Below are 13,204 nucleotides of genomic sequence, written 5' to 3'. Positions count from 1 at the left end.
TGGTTTAAGTGAAAATGGCCCCAATATGCTCATAGGGAGTGGTACCATTAAGAGATATGGCCTCATTGCAGGGGGAGTGTCTCTAGGGTTGAGCTTTGAGGTCTCAGATTGCTCAAGCCAGACCAGTGTCTCACAACTCTCTTCCTGCTGTTTGCCAGGCTGGATATAGAACTTGAAGCTACCTCTCCAGCACCTTGTCTGCCTGCGTGCCACCATGCTTCCCACCGTGACAATAATGGACTAAACTTCTCAACTGTAAGCCCCCATTTAAATGTTTTCTTTTATAAGAGATGCTGTGGTCATGGTATCTCTTCACAGCAATAGAAACCCTAAGACATTAAAGTTTTATTATTGTTGTTCTGTTCTTGTTATCCTTGTTCTTGTTTTCAGTTAAGAATCAGAGACCTCTTTTTGCAGCTGGCTCTTAGGTGAATAGCAAAGTGAATACTGATATGCCACGATCTGCTCATTCACCTACCTGAAAACATTCCCAGTTTGTAAATTTCCCTGCCTTTAGCCTGTCTGCACCCTTTCTCCTCTCTGCCTCTTCAGCCATGACTACCATGTTCCTTCAGAGTATTATGTGAACTTCTAATTCTAAGATCTTATTCCAGATGGCTGCCTCGCTGAGAATGGTTCAGAAGCTGCCAGTGTCTCAGCCAGTAAATCTGAGGCCCAGCAATGGACTCAGAGTCAGTGGCTCCTGACAGCTGCTCAGTGGCTGAGGAAGAAGGGAAGCAGGGGTCTCCACTGGCACATGATGGATGCTCCTGGTCCTATGGCAGTTGCTGGAGTGAGAAGCAATCAGTCATCAATGTTTCTGGCTGCAGTCTGGTCAAAGTTAAGGTCAGCTAAAGAAAGGACACTTCACCGTGTGAATAAAACCCAACCAGACAGTGTGTCTGTCTTTGTATGGTATATTCTTCATGTCCACAGCTGTGCTAGAATTATGCACAATGAATAACTTTAAGATGCCTGATCCCAAGATTATAATACCCTTGTGGATGACAAAGCAAACGCCACAGGATGCCACCTCCATCCATCTCTCAGGAATAAGTTTCCCACCATTATTGGTAGGCCTGAGTGGTACAAATGCCCAAACATATCCCCACACAGATTCCTGACTACTTAATGTGGTGATCACCTTGTGTGTATGTTGTATACATGTGTTCATGTGGAGGCATGTACAGTGGGTATGTGCACATATGTGTGCATGTATGTGCCCAAAGTTGACATCATGCGTCTTCATTAGTCACTCAGTGTATTAGTTAGGGTTTCCGTTGCTGTGAGGAGACACCATGACCACAGCAGCTCTTATAAATGAAAACACTTAATTGGGGCTGGCTTACACTTCAGAGGTTTAGTCCGTTATCTTCATGGTAGGCAGCATGATGGCACACAGGTAAACATGATGCTGGAGAGGTAGCTGAGTGTTTTACATCTGGAATACGGGCATCAGGAAGAAAACATGAGCCATTGGGTCTGGCTTGAGCTTCTGAAATCAAGCCCATCCCTAATGACACACTTCCTCCAACAAGGTCACACCTCCTTTAACATGGCCACATCTCCTAATAGTGGCACTCCCTATGAGCCTATGGAGGCCATCTTTTTATTCAAACCACGACATACTCTGTCTCTTTTATTGAGACAGGGTTTCTCCATGAACTCACAGAACCTGGAACTCACTGATTCAGCAAGGCTGTCCAGCCAATGAGCTCCATGGATCCCCCCTGTCTTCCCTCGCCCACGTCCTTATCACTGGATAACAGAAGTACATTCTCCAAGATATTCTAGGGTAGTGGAGATCTGAACTCACGTTTTGCTCGTTCATCAGGAATGTCAGCAACCAAGCTGTCTCCCCAGCTGCCTCACTCACTTTCTTGTCGCATCCCTCTGATACAGCACCCCAGAACTATCAATATCCCACCCTGAAGAACTTGAATCAAAAGGAAGCTCTAACCTCAGTCCATCCCTCACGTGAGCCAGGAAGTCAAAGGCCTTGGAGTGCCAGCTGATTGTGGTCCTCTCTCCAGCCTTCTGTTCCTTGAATCCACAGTTATTCTGAGCAGACGGTCCTGTGAACATCCTCAGAACTTTAGGACCATTGACAAGAACAGTAACTGATAAGACCGTTCCACAGGCAGATATGCTTTTCCTTATGCTACAAGACACAGGCTATGTCCTGAGTTACTCATTCTTATCCTCGCAGGTCAGGATTCGATCCTGTTGTTCTGGATGACTGGACCACTCAGCCTCATTTGTATTGTTGGAAACAATGTCAGAATCCTGCTGCTCTAAGATTTAGTTTGTGTCACAAACTATTCCAGGACTCATTCTTTTCTCTCCTCATTCTAAGCCTTCTGAGCAAGCAAATAAGGGTTTTCACCCATCAGCGATTGAGTTACCTAACCAAACTGACCAGAAAAGGTAGGAAGCAAGCAAACATCAGCCAAAAATTTGAATTCAGCAAAAGGAATTGTGCAGCAGGGAACAGTTTATCCATCTGAGAGAGCTGAAGGCAGGCGTTAAGAAAATTAACTTAAGCATTTTTCATACATTGGGTACTTCATGTTACCTAAAAGAGAATTAGGACTCTGGGTGGGCATTATCTTTACAGACACCGAATGCTGACAGAACTCAGGATCACCTTGTGTGCATGGATTCCTGACACATACCAGGAACCTGGTTGTCTGCATACCAGGCCATCTTGTCCTTGAACACCATGATGAAACCCCACCCAAGGACAACGATGTCACTGTAAAAGTCTGTCCCTTAGGAAAGCAAGTGTATCACTTGGGATATTTAACACAAGCAAGCAGACCTATCTTAAATAACAGAATGAGAAAGCTTTTGTAAATACACAGAATGGTTTAGAGGACAAAGTGTGGGGCTGAGCTGTCACACTGAGAAAGATTGATATCAGACCCTCTAGGTATCTGGGGAGCTGGAAGTGACTGACAGCTCATTAGTGTCCCACTGGTAGGACAAACACAAATCCCATATTTTCTCATCAAAACTCACCATTTGATTGACCACCCCAATCACATCATGTGCCCACCCCTTGTCAGAATTGGGTGGGAGCATTTGAGTAACAACTTTACGAATCCAGCTTATACTGGGGGGGAAGAGGTTTCCTATGGCATCGTTCTGCAAGGAAATGGAATGGGACAAACACAGAGCCATCTTACCACATCTCACCAAATTTCATGCAACAGAGGAAAGCATGCATTTGTGTATCGTGCCATGCACATCACAGGCTAACCAAAGGAGATCTTCCCTCCATGGCTATTTTTCAGAGTCACTTTTCAGAAAGTCACTTAAACTCCAAGAATCACTTTCCTCAACTATAAATGAAAAGGTCGAGCCTGGAAAGAGTTTTATAGCTAGAAGTGCCTCAGGCAAGAGCATCCCTCCTGGTATGAATATAGATTACAAGCCCGATGTAAAACTGGTTGGAAGGCTTGATTGCCAAGGATTTTGAAGGTCAGTATGTCTATGTGGTACCTGAGGATGACTAGAGAAGCTGAATGGAAATCATGATTTTTCTATCAATATTGTGGTGCAGATTTCTGGGGCTGAACAACACCATGAACAGGAAGGCACTCCTCATAAAGAAGAGCAAAGACAGGTCTCTAAGGTAGATTTTTTTTTCTAACGAAACTTGTAGTGACCAAAGTCCTCTCTGCAAACTGACAAGAAGATTTGCCCATCCCTAATCTGGATGTTAAGAAAGACCTCACAAGTGTGTCTGCACATGTTGATAATTCCAACACTTGGGTAGAAGCAAGAGGATCTGGGTTTGAGGCTAGCCTTGGCTACATGAGGCCAGCCTCAGCTACCTGAGACCCAGACTCAGAGAAAGAGAGTTCATTCAAAAATAACAGGGCAGCTCATTCTACTAGTAACATGCAACCTAACTCATTACCCCACTTCCTCCACCAGCTTGCTATAGTATGGAAAACTGAGGCTTTCCATCTTGGAAGGCCTCTGTGGCTGCATCTTTAACACAAAACCCATTCATTGCTCCACCCACCCCCACCCACCCCCCCAAAAAAAAGCCCTAAAGAAACATTGTAGTCATCTCTGGCCACACCACTAAGACTCATCTGTCCACACTACTGAAACAGACCGTGAAATGTGGCCACCAGATAGTAAGAGTTTAGCTAACCAGACCTTCAGTTTACTTACCTTGTGCCCCAGTGCTCACAGCCCCAGTGTGCTGCTGGCCAGCAGCCCTGTCAGGACGGCTTGGCTCCTCAGACTTCATAGCACTGATGGGACAAATCAATGCTTCTGAGCTCTAAGCAATGGCCAGATAGAGATTAGAGGTAGAAAGGGAAGGCCTTTTGTTTTGGTTTGTATTTAAGACAGAGTCTTTCTATATAAATCAGGCTGGCCTCCAACTCACCAAGATCCTCCTGCCTCTGCCTCACAAGTGCCAGAAGTAAAGGCATGTGTGACCACACCCAGCTAAGAGAGAGTCATTTACTGTCTGATTCTGGTGGTGCAGTAATCGTGAGCCTTTATCCTTCTTCACCATTTTGAGGTTTTTTTTTAGAGAAGGAGTCTTATATCGTCCAGGCTGACCTTGAATTTACTATGTAGCTGAGCTGGCCATAAACATCTGATCCTTCTGCTTTCAACTCTTCAGTGCTGAGATTATAGGGCACAGAAGACACACACACAGACACAGACCAAAAAGAAAAAAAAAAAAAAAGACAAGTAATGATTGGTGAATATGATTGAAATATAATATGTATATGCATGAAAATGTAATAATAAACTCATTATTATGTATAATAAACATATGCTAATAACTTTTTTAATGCTTAGTAGAACTATATTTTATATATATACATATATATATATATATATATACACACACATACACAAACACACACATATATACACACACCCAGAAAAAAGAATACTCTTCTTTTTGCTAAATAGACCTTTAAACATATAATTCTCCCACTGGACATCTGCAAGAAAATAAGTCAGGTAGGCAACAGATTGGAAAGAGCACTCTGTGTTGCATGCATATTTATTGTTTATTAATGACCTCTCTTGATTGATTGGCTTCTGTTTTATTGGGTTTCCTCTGTGACACAATGTGAATTGACTTCCTAATCATTCACACTTGTAAGCATTTACATGTCCAGTGATGACTGCATGAAGCCTGCTGGGCTATGCTGTAAGGAACACTCTCCCTCCTCCAGATCTGGGTAGCCAGGCCTTGACTTGTTCTCTTCTACTCTGCTCCTTAATGATATCCCTAGTTGTTGCAAACCACTCTGCCCCACGTTTGGGGGCCAAAATGTCAGGGACCGCTCTATCACTGTTGGAACCCACACTTCCAAAAGCCCTGGGGGCTAAATTGTTAGAGCCCACACTGCCCCAGGCTGCTCCAGTCCACGGGTCAGGGTTCAGCAAGAGAGAGAGTGAGGATGGACTCGGGGAATGGAGACCAGACAAAGTACGATTCAATCCCGTTTATTCTTCAGTCTCTCTTCCTAGTCCAAGTCCCTAGTCTTGAGTTCCTAGTCCCTAGTTCCTAGTGCCTCCAAGTTCCAAGTTCTAGTCTCGAGTCTCATCCAGGTATAAGTGTTCAATCCTAGTTGCCTATCTCGAGTCTCAAGTGCCTACTACCTAATACAAGTGTCTAATAATTTCTTCTGTCTGCCTCTCGCCTTTTATATGTCTCACTTCTAAGCCACGCCTTTAAGTCATGCCCTTAGGTCTTATCTCTAAATCACACCTTTGAGTCACACCCTTAAGTCTTGGCTCTAAATCACACCTTTAAGTCTCTCACACTCAAAGGAAAATCCTGGGAATCTAAAACAAGATGTTGTCAGAATGTGCTCAGCTGTTGTAGGCTGTTGTAAACAAGTCTCTTGTCAAGGTATATGGCTCAAGATGGCTGCAAGGATGATAGCCACCTTCTGTTGGCTCCCCACAGCTAGTCATGAGACAACCTTCTCAGGCCTGACCGTTCATTATTCCTTTCTCAGTCTGAGAGTCATATTCTCTCCTTGAATATCTGTGTCTGCCTGAGCCCAGCTTACACAGTTCTGCCAACAGGAGGCTCATCCACAGCTTTATGAGTAAAGTACTTACCATCCCCTGACACAAGCACTACTCGCTCCCCAGAAACCACGAAAAGGTAGAAGGAGAGGACAGACTATTACCAAATTGTATTCAGACATACTCAGTTAAAGTTAAAATTTACATGTTAGCCTTGTGTTGATGTTTCCTTATGATGCTTCAGTTCTAGTCATCCTCTGTAGAAGTACCTAGTCCCATATGGGTGGGACTCTTTGTAGGTCAAATTTTTTTAAGAATTTCTTATGAGTGATGAATTTATGTTATTCCCTCTCCCTCTCCTTCCATCTCCTCCCATGTCCTTCCACTCCCTCTCAAATTCATGGTCCCTTGTTCTTTAATTATTATTATTAGACACACACATACATACACATATGTATATGTATACACATACACACACATATATACATAAATGTGTATACACATATACATGTATACACACACATATATACATATACACATATTTACATATATGTATACACATAGACACATATATGTATACACACACATATATAGATCTCCTGCTGAATCCATTTAGTGTTGCTCATATGTATGTGTTTAGGACTAACCACTTGGTACTGGATAACCAACTTGGGGGTGGGGGGCTTTGCTCTAGGGGAATCTGATTCTCTCTCAGCAGTCATTATTAATTGCCTGGAGCTCTTCATCTAGGGGTGGAGCCTTATGAGATGCCTCTCACCCATGTTGGTGAGTCAACTGGTATTATCACTGTTCAGGTCTTCTTTAGGTAGCAGTATTGTTGTGATTTCATGGGTATTGCTTCCCTGCCATATAGAGAGGACTCTGACACTGGACAACACGGTTCTGTAGCTCTTACATGATCTAGCCTTCTTTTCCACAATGTTCCCTGTTAGGGGTGGGGGTTGTATGGGAGATATTTCAGTTGGGGATAGAAACTTCTTTGCATTTCTAGTGCTTGTGGATTTCTGCCATGGTCTCTGTCTACTATTAAAAGAAGAAGCAACTTCTTTGATGGGGGATGCTGCGGTTTGAATAAGAAAGCCTCATAGGAGTAAAGGAGCTTTTCCACCACGAAGCAGCTAGACATGCGAACCATCTCAGCTCTCCACCAACACCTTTGCTTGGGTCCCAGGGCCACAATTACTCCTTGGAGACCTCCAGCGCATCTTCCAGAGCCACACACTCTGGCAGTGGTGCCACCGAGTGCCAACATGGTGCGGTGATGTCAGGCTTGACAACTGTCAGATTGGCAATTGACTGGAGGCATGTGGGCACAGACAGGCACTGGCATGAGTGATTGGGTATGGATATATCGTTAGGAGGAGGAACATGCTGCAGAGAGCATTGACTACCACCACACAGCTTCTCAGCACCCCTAGCTGGACTCTCTGTGTTCTAGATCAGATCGGACATTCTGTCACAATGCCTGAAATAAATACCAGCCATCTTGATGAAAAACATGTTCAGCTTCCAGCAGAGATATATATTCTTATTGACAAAAATGACAATAAAATTGGGGCTGACACCAAGAAAAATTGTCACCTGAATGAAAACATCAACAAAGGATTAATACATCGAGCTTTTTGTGTCTTCTCATTTAGTACTGAAAATAAGCTACTGTTACAGCAGACATCAGACACTAAAATTGCCTTCCCAGGTTGTTTCACCAACAACCACTAACTGCTGTAATCGTCCATTAATTAACTCAGGTGAACTGGAAGAAAGCAATGCCATTGGTGTAAAACCAGCAGCACAGAGACTCTTAAAAGCTGAGCTGGGAATACCCTTGGAAGATGTTGGTCTAAATGAAATATTATTTAACAAGAATTTACTATAAGGCCAAGTCTGATTGTATCTGGGGTGAACATGAAATTGATTGCATTTTGTTTCTGAGAAAGAATGTAACCTTGAATCCAGATCCCAACAAGATCAAAAGCTATTGCTATGAATCCTAGGAAGAACTCAAAGAAAGTATGAAAAAGGCAGCCAGTGGTAAAATTAAGTTAACTCCATGGTTTAAGATTATTGCAGATACATTCCTCTTTAAATGGTGGGATAACTTAAACCATTTGAGTCCATTTGTTGACCATGTGAAAATACATAGAGTGTGAATGCTTAAATGATTTGAAATTTTTTCTACCTAGTAAGAATGGTTTGGTTTGGTTTGGTTTGGTTTGGTTTTAAATTAGGCTCCCTTGTATGATACATTGGTATTTTACAACAAGAATTTGTTTTAAGAAAAAAAAAGAAAAAAAAAACTCAACTAACTTACAGTTTTATATTATATATCCCATATATATGCACTGAGATAGATACAGATATAGATATAGATATAGATATAGATATAGATATAGATAGATATAGATATTTAGGAAAGGTTATTGTGAAATTATGCCATAAGTAAAACTTAATTTAGCCTGTCCTAATACCTAGCTCTGACAAGATTAAAAAAATAACTAGAACTCATTTTTTTTTTTTACATTTTGACAAACACTTTCAGGACACTTTGCTAATTGCCAAGTGTTTTTATATCATTAGATTTTTATCATACATCATAAAGTTGAGCAGAAGAAACTGTTCAGCTACTTTAAACAGCACTAATACATTAAATAGACAGGACTCAGCAGCTCAGAGGTGCCATGCTTACCTTGGAGGCATGATGTCATGGGTTGTTGAGTCCCTAATCCTAAAGATAATTGTAACAACAATAATAACAGACAGAGCAGGTTCAAAGGAGAGTAAGTGGCTCCCTCAGTCTTCACGCAGGATGATAATTTTAGGAATCCCTGTGTAACCGATACTCTGAATACTCAAGTCTAAAGAAGATGATGTATTTACATATGACTTATGCACATCTCCCCCCACACTCTGCCTCATCTCTGTCGTGGTTGCGGCACTGAACACATCATAAATGCTAATGTAAATGATTGTCGTACTATGCTTTAAGATAATGAGACGTCTGCATGTGCAGCACACATCAAATATTACAGTTGCTTTAAGCCCTTGGTTGTTTGATCCACAGATTTGAAAGGCCAGTTCTGTATATTAATTTTTGTCATTCTCAGCTGAATTTGTTCTTTAACCACCCTGAAATTATTATTTCACTACTTAAAGGTAACTGTTAGTTTTGGTATTAATGGTAACTGATTAGCTATTCAGAAAAATGTTTACAATCATAGTGCCAAAAATGGTTAGTCACAAGGTAGGAGCAAGTTCTACTTTAAAGAGTTGAGAAAACCTTTGAGGATACCGTCGCTGGGCCTGGATCATCTTGTTGTAGGACTCTGGCCTGTGTTAGATGTTTAGTGACATTAGCACCCCTCTGTTAAGACAATCAAAAAAAGAAAAACCTTGGGAAGAGTGGGGAGGGGTGTTTCAAGACTGGGTTCCTTTCTCTGTGGTAGCCCTGGCTATTCTAGTACTCAATCTGTAGACCAGGCTAGCCTCAGAACTCAAGAGATCCACTCTCCTTTATCTCCCAAGTGCTGGAATTAAAGGTGTGTACTCCATGCCCAGGAACAACCAGAACTGTAATGGGCAATAATACCAAGAGTCCCATAACGGCTCACTGTTCTATAATCAGGGCTTATTTTAGGTATGGAAGTGGAGAGAGTAGCAATTAGGAAACACATGATGACTAGATTGATGCTTCGGGAATAGGCATATATTAAGATTTGGAGGTTATAGAATAGACATATATTGATATTAGTTTTGATTAGTGTTCTTTCTAAAACTTGCCACAGGTGTGTCAAATTTGAGTTCTTCAGACAGCTTTTTTTTTTTTTTTATGCAAAAGCAAGAGGTTTATTTTCGGTCAGGGTCGACCTTCAATTAGTCCCTCAAGGCGAGTGACTAGAAGGCTATCCAAAATGCCTATTACAAGCAGTTTTTATACTTCTTAGGGGCACAGGTCACATCAGCACGGTTACAGTTCAAACTTATTGGCTAAGCATATTGACCTTTAAATCTATTGGCTAGAAAGCATGACACACATTTGAACTCTACCAGGGACTTTCCAGAGGGTCAGGTGACTATCAGTCAGTATGTTCTGAGAATTTTTTACTCAAGTATGTTCCTGTGGGTGGAAATGGAACTTGGCCTAGCCTGGACCCCAGGCAGGAGGGGGAAAAGCAGACAGCTTTATTCTTAAATGCTGCATAATGGATAATTTTTTTTATATAAAAATCTTATAAACCTCATTTCTTGCTAACTCGGAACAGTTGATTTATCATTGGGGATATGACTATGTAGCAAGTATTTATTGAAAATGTAAAATAAATTATTTTAATATTGAAAAAATGGCCACATAGGCTCATCTTTTGAATGCAAGGTCATTAGGGAGTGGGCACTACTTGAGAGAGATTAGGAGGTGTGGCCTTGTTGGAGTGGGTGTGGCCTTGTTGGAGGAAGTGTGTCACTGGGGATCAGTTTAGAGGATTCAAAAGCTCAAGCCATCCTTCTGCTCAACAAGTGACTCTTGGTCTGGCCACAGGATGAAGGTGGGAGAAAGCAAGCGGGAGCGAAGAGGCCGGCAGTGATACTGGTCAGGCGACACTTTGGCGACCGTGGTGGTGAAGCGGAAGCCTCTGAGCCCCGAACTCGTAGCACACAGCTGGCCTGATGCTCCAGACACCACAGCTCACCGCGGTAGCCAAGCCCGGGGAGCAAACGGGTCCCCACCAAAAAGAAAAGCAAGTCCTTCAGGAGAAGCACGTCTCCTCGGACTAAGAGAAGCGGAGTCCTCACTACTCCATGATCAAAGTGAAGCAGGAACCTGAGGACCCTCCATGGAGAGGACGAGAAGATCGACAGCACCAGGAGCGAGACCGGCACCGGGGCCATTCCCGCCAAAGGAAGAACTCTGATGAGAGGTCTGTCGGTGGTCAGGGTCGGGATAGAGACAGCCAGAACCTGCAGGCTCAGGAAGAAGAGATGGACTTTCATAATGCCAGGCGCTGGGAGCATCGCCAACAGAATCAAAGTGCTGGCAGGGGGGCTCAGGAGGTGATCCCTCACCCTGCTGGGAACAGAAGCAAAGAGGTGCCCATTAAAGAAAAAACAAACTTTGAACTTTCTGGGGCACTCCTTGAGGACACTAATACCTTTCGGGGTGTGGTTATTAAATACAGTGAGCCCCCAGAAGCCCGGATTCCCCAAAAAACGGTGGCGTCTCTACCCCTTTAAAAATGATGAGCTACTTCCAATCCTGTACATCCATAGGCAGAGTGCGTACCTTCTGGGTAGACATCGACGCATCGCAGACATTCCCATCAACCATCCCTCTTGCTCAAAGCAACATGCAGTCTTCCAGTATCGACTTGTAGAGTACACCCGTGCTGACAACACAGTTGGTCGGGAGGTGAAACCCTACACGATTGATCTCGGCTCAAGCAACGGAACCATCTTGAACTACCAGCGCATTGAGCCACAGAGATACTATGAATTGAAAGAAAGTGACATACTTACATTTGGGTTCAGTACCAGAGAATATGTCTTGCTTCATGAGTCTTCAGACACCTCTGAACTTGACAGGAAGGAAGATGAAGATGAGAAGGAGATGGTAACTGACAGCTGGTAGCTGAGAGGCAGCCTCCACTATGAGAAACCGCACCTACCTGTAGCCATGGAAGTGAGTCCAACGCCTCTTCTTGCCTTCAGTCTTTCCTCTGTTACTGCCCGGCTTATGTTGCAGTATGAGAACTGCCACTTCATGTTTTGTTGAGCTTGGGACAGCAGCCGCCTGCCTCTGGGCACTTGTTTGCCAAACAGTCTCACCAATCACAGCCTGTCAGAATGTGTGGCTGTGGTGGGTGCCTTTAGAACTGCTGCGTAGGAAACAGGCCTTGGAAGGGGATGGTGGCTTCTTCTCTTTGTACAGTTTCTTATTCATAGTTGTTGAGCTTTGTGGACCAGGCATTTTGTTTTGAGGATAAACCCTAGAGTAGAGAAATCTTAGACTTGGTTCAGCTCTTGAGTCATAGAAGTTGATTTGGGGGGACTAGAGAGATGGCTCAACAGTTAAACGCACTGACTGCTCTTCAGGGGTCCTGAGTTCAATTCCCAGCAACCTCATGGTGGCTCACAACCATCTGGAATGGGATCTGATGCCCTCTTCTGGTGTGTCACAAGACAACTACAGTGTACTCACCTACATAAAATAGATCTTTAAAATAAAGTTGATTTTGTACTTTGAATTTTTTGGGGGGTGATGGTTTACCATGTGACCTCTTTATCAGCTGTCTGCCATAAAAAGACACTCTGTGACGCCTGTGTAGACATGACTGTAGGGAGGTCATGGCTTCTACCAACAGGTGCTGGTGTCATATGATGCCCTGGACTATAGGTCATCATCCTGTGAGGATTCCTGATTTCTCCATGAAACACAGACGCAATGGTTTGATCATCTAGTCTCTTTCTTCAGCTTTGCATTTTTATTCAAATGTTGCCTCTCTTCTCCCTTTGAGAAACACACTACCCTGACTTTGTAGAAGGGGCCTTGTTGTGGCCTGGGTACCTGTGTATGTGTCTAAGGAGGCTGAGTAGCTTCCACATTCCCCCTTCATCTTTGACCATGTGTGACTATTTACCTCCCAAGGGTGGACAGTAAGGGACAGACTAGCGTCTGAGCTTCCCACCTGGGCTCTGTGTGAGTAGGAAGATGCTCCTCACTTACAGTCTGTGTGCTTCAGAGCTACGTGCTGATTTTCATATGACAGTGTTTCGTGATATAAATAATACCACACGATAGGCAAAGGCCTGTCTGCATTTGGAGAGCAGGTTTTCATTTATATGTATTTTTAAGATTAAAAAAAATTGGAAATAAAAAAAAAAAAAAAAGTTCAAGCCAGGCTCAGGGTCTTGCTCTTCCTGCTGGCTGTAGTTCCAGATGTAGAACTCTCAGCTGCTTCTCCAGCACGAGGTCTGTCTGCCTTCCACTGCTCTCCCCACCTTGGTGACAATGGACTAAATCTCTGACACTGTAAGCCAGGCCCAATTAAATGCTTTCTTTTATAACAGTTGCTGTGATCACAGTGTCTCTTCAGAGCAATAAAACACTGACTTAGACAAGGGATAAGAACCACCCTTACCTGTGGGCCTAAGAATGAGTAGTTAAGCAGGT

At 43.2% G+C, this 13,204-nt stretch overlaps 2 pseudogenes; both read left to right on the top strand.

Moving 5' to 3' along the window:
* The first annotated feature begins 7,473 nt into the window (after positions 1–7,473).
* LOC117697911 (isopentenyl-diphosphate Delta-isomerase 1 pseudogene) lies at positions 7,474–8,195 on the top strand (annotated as a pseudogene).
* Positions 8,196–10,577: 2,382 nt separating this feature from the next.
* On the top strand, positions 10,578–11,662 carry LOC117709512 (smad nuclear-interacting protein 1 pseudogene; annotated as a pseudogene).
* The last annotated feature ends 1,542 nt before the right edge of the window (positions 11,663–13,204 follow it).

This window comes from Arvicanthis niloticus, chromosome 1 (assembly GCF_011762505.2).
Source record: "Arvicanthis niloticus isolate mArvNil1 chromosome 1, mArvNil1.pat.X, whole genome shotgun sequence".
Classification (NCBI taxonomy): Eukaryota; Metazoa; Chordata; class Mammalia; order Rodentia; family Muridae; genus Arvicanthis; species Arvicanthis niloticus.
Note: the sequence above shows the minus strand (reverse complement) of the source record. Positions and strands in the feature narration are given on the sequence as shown.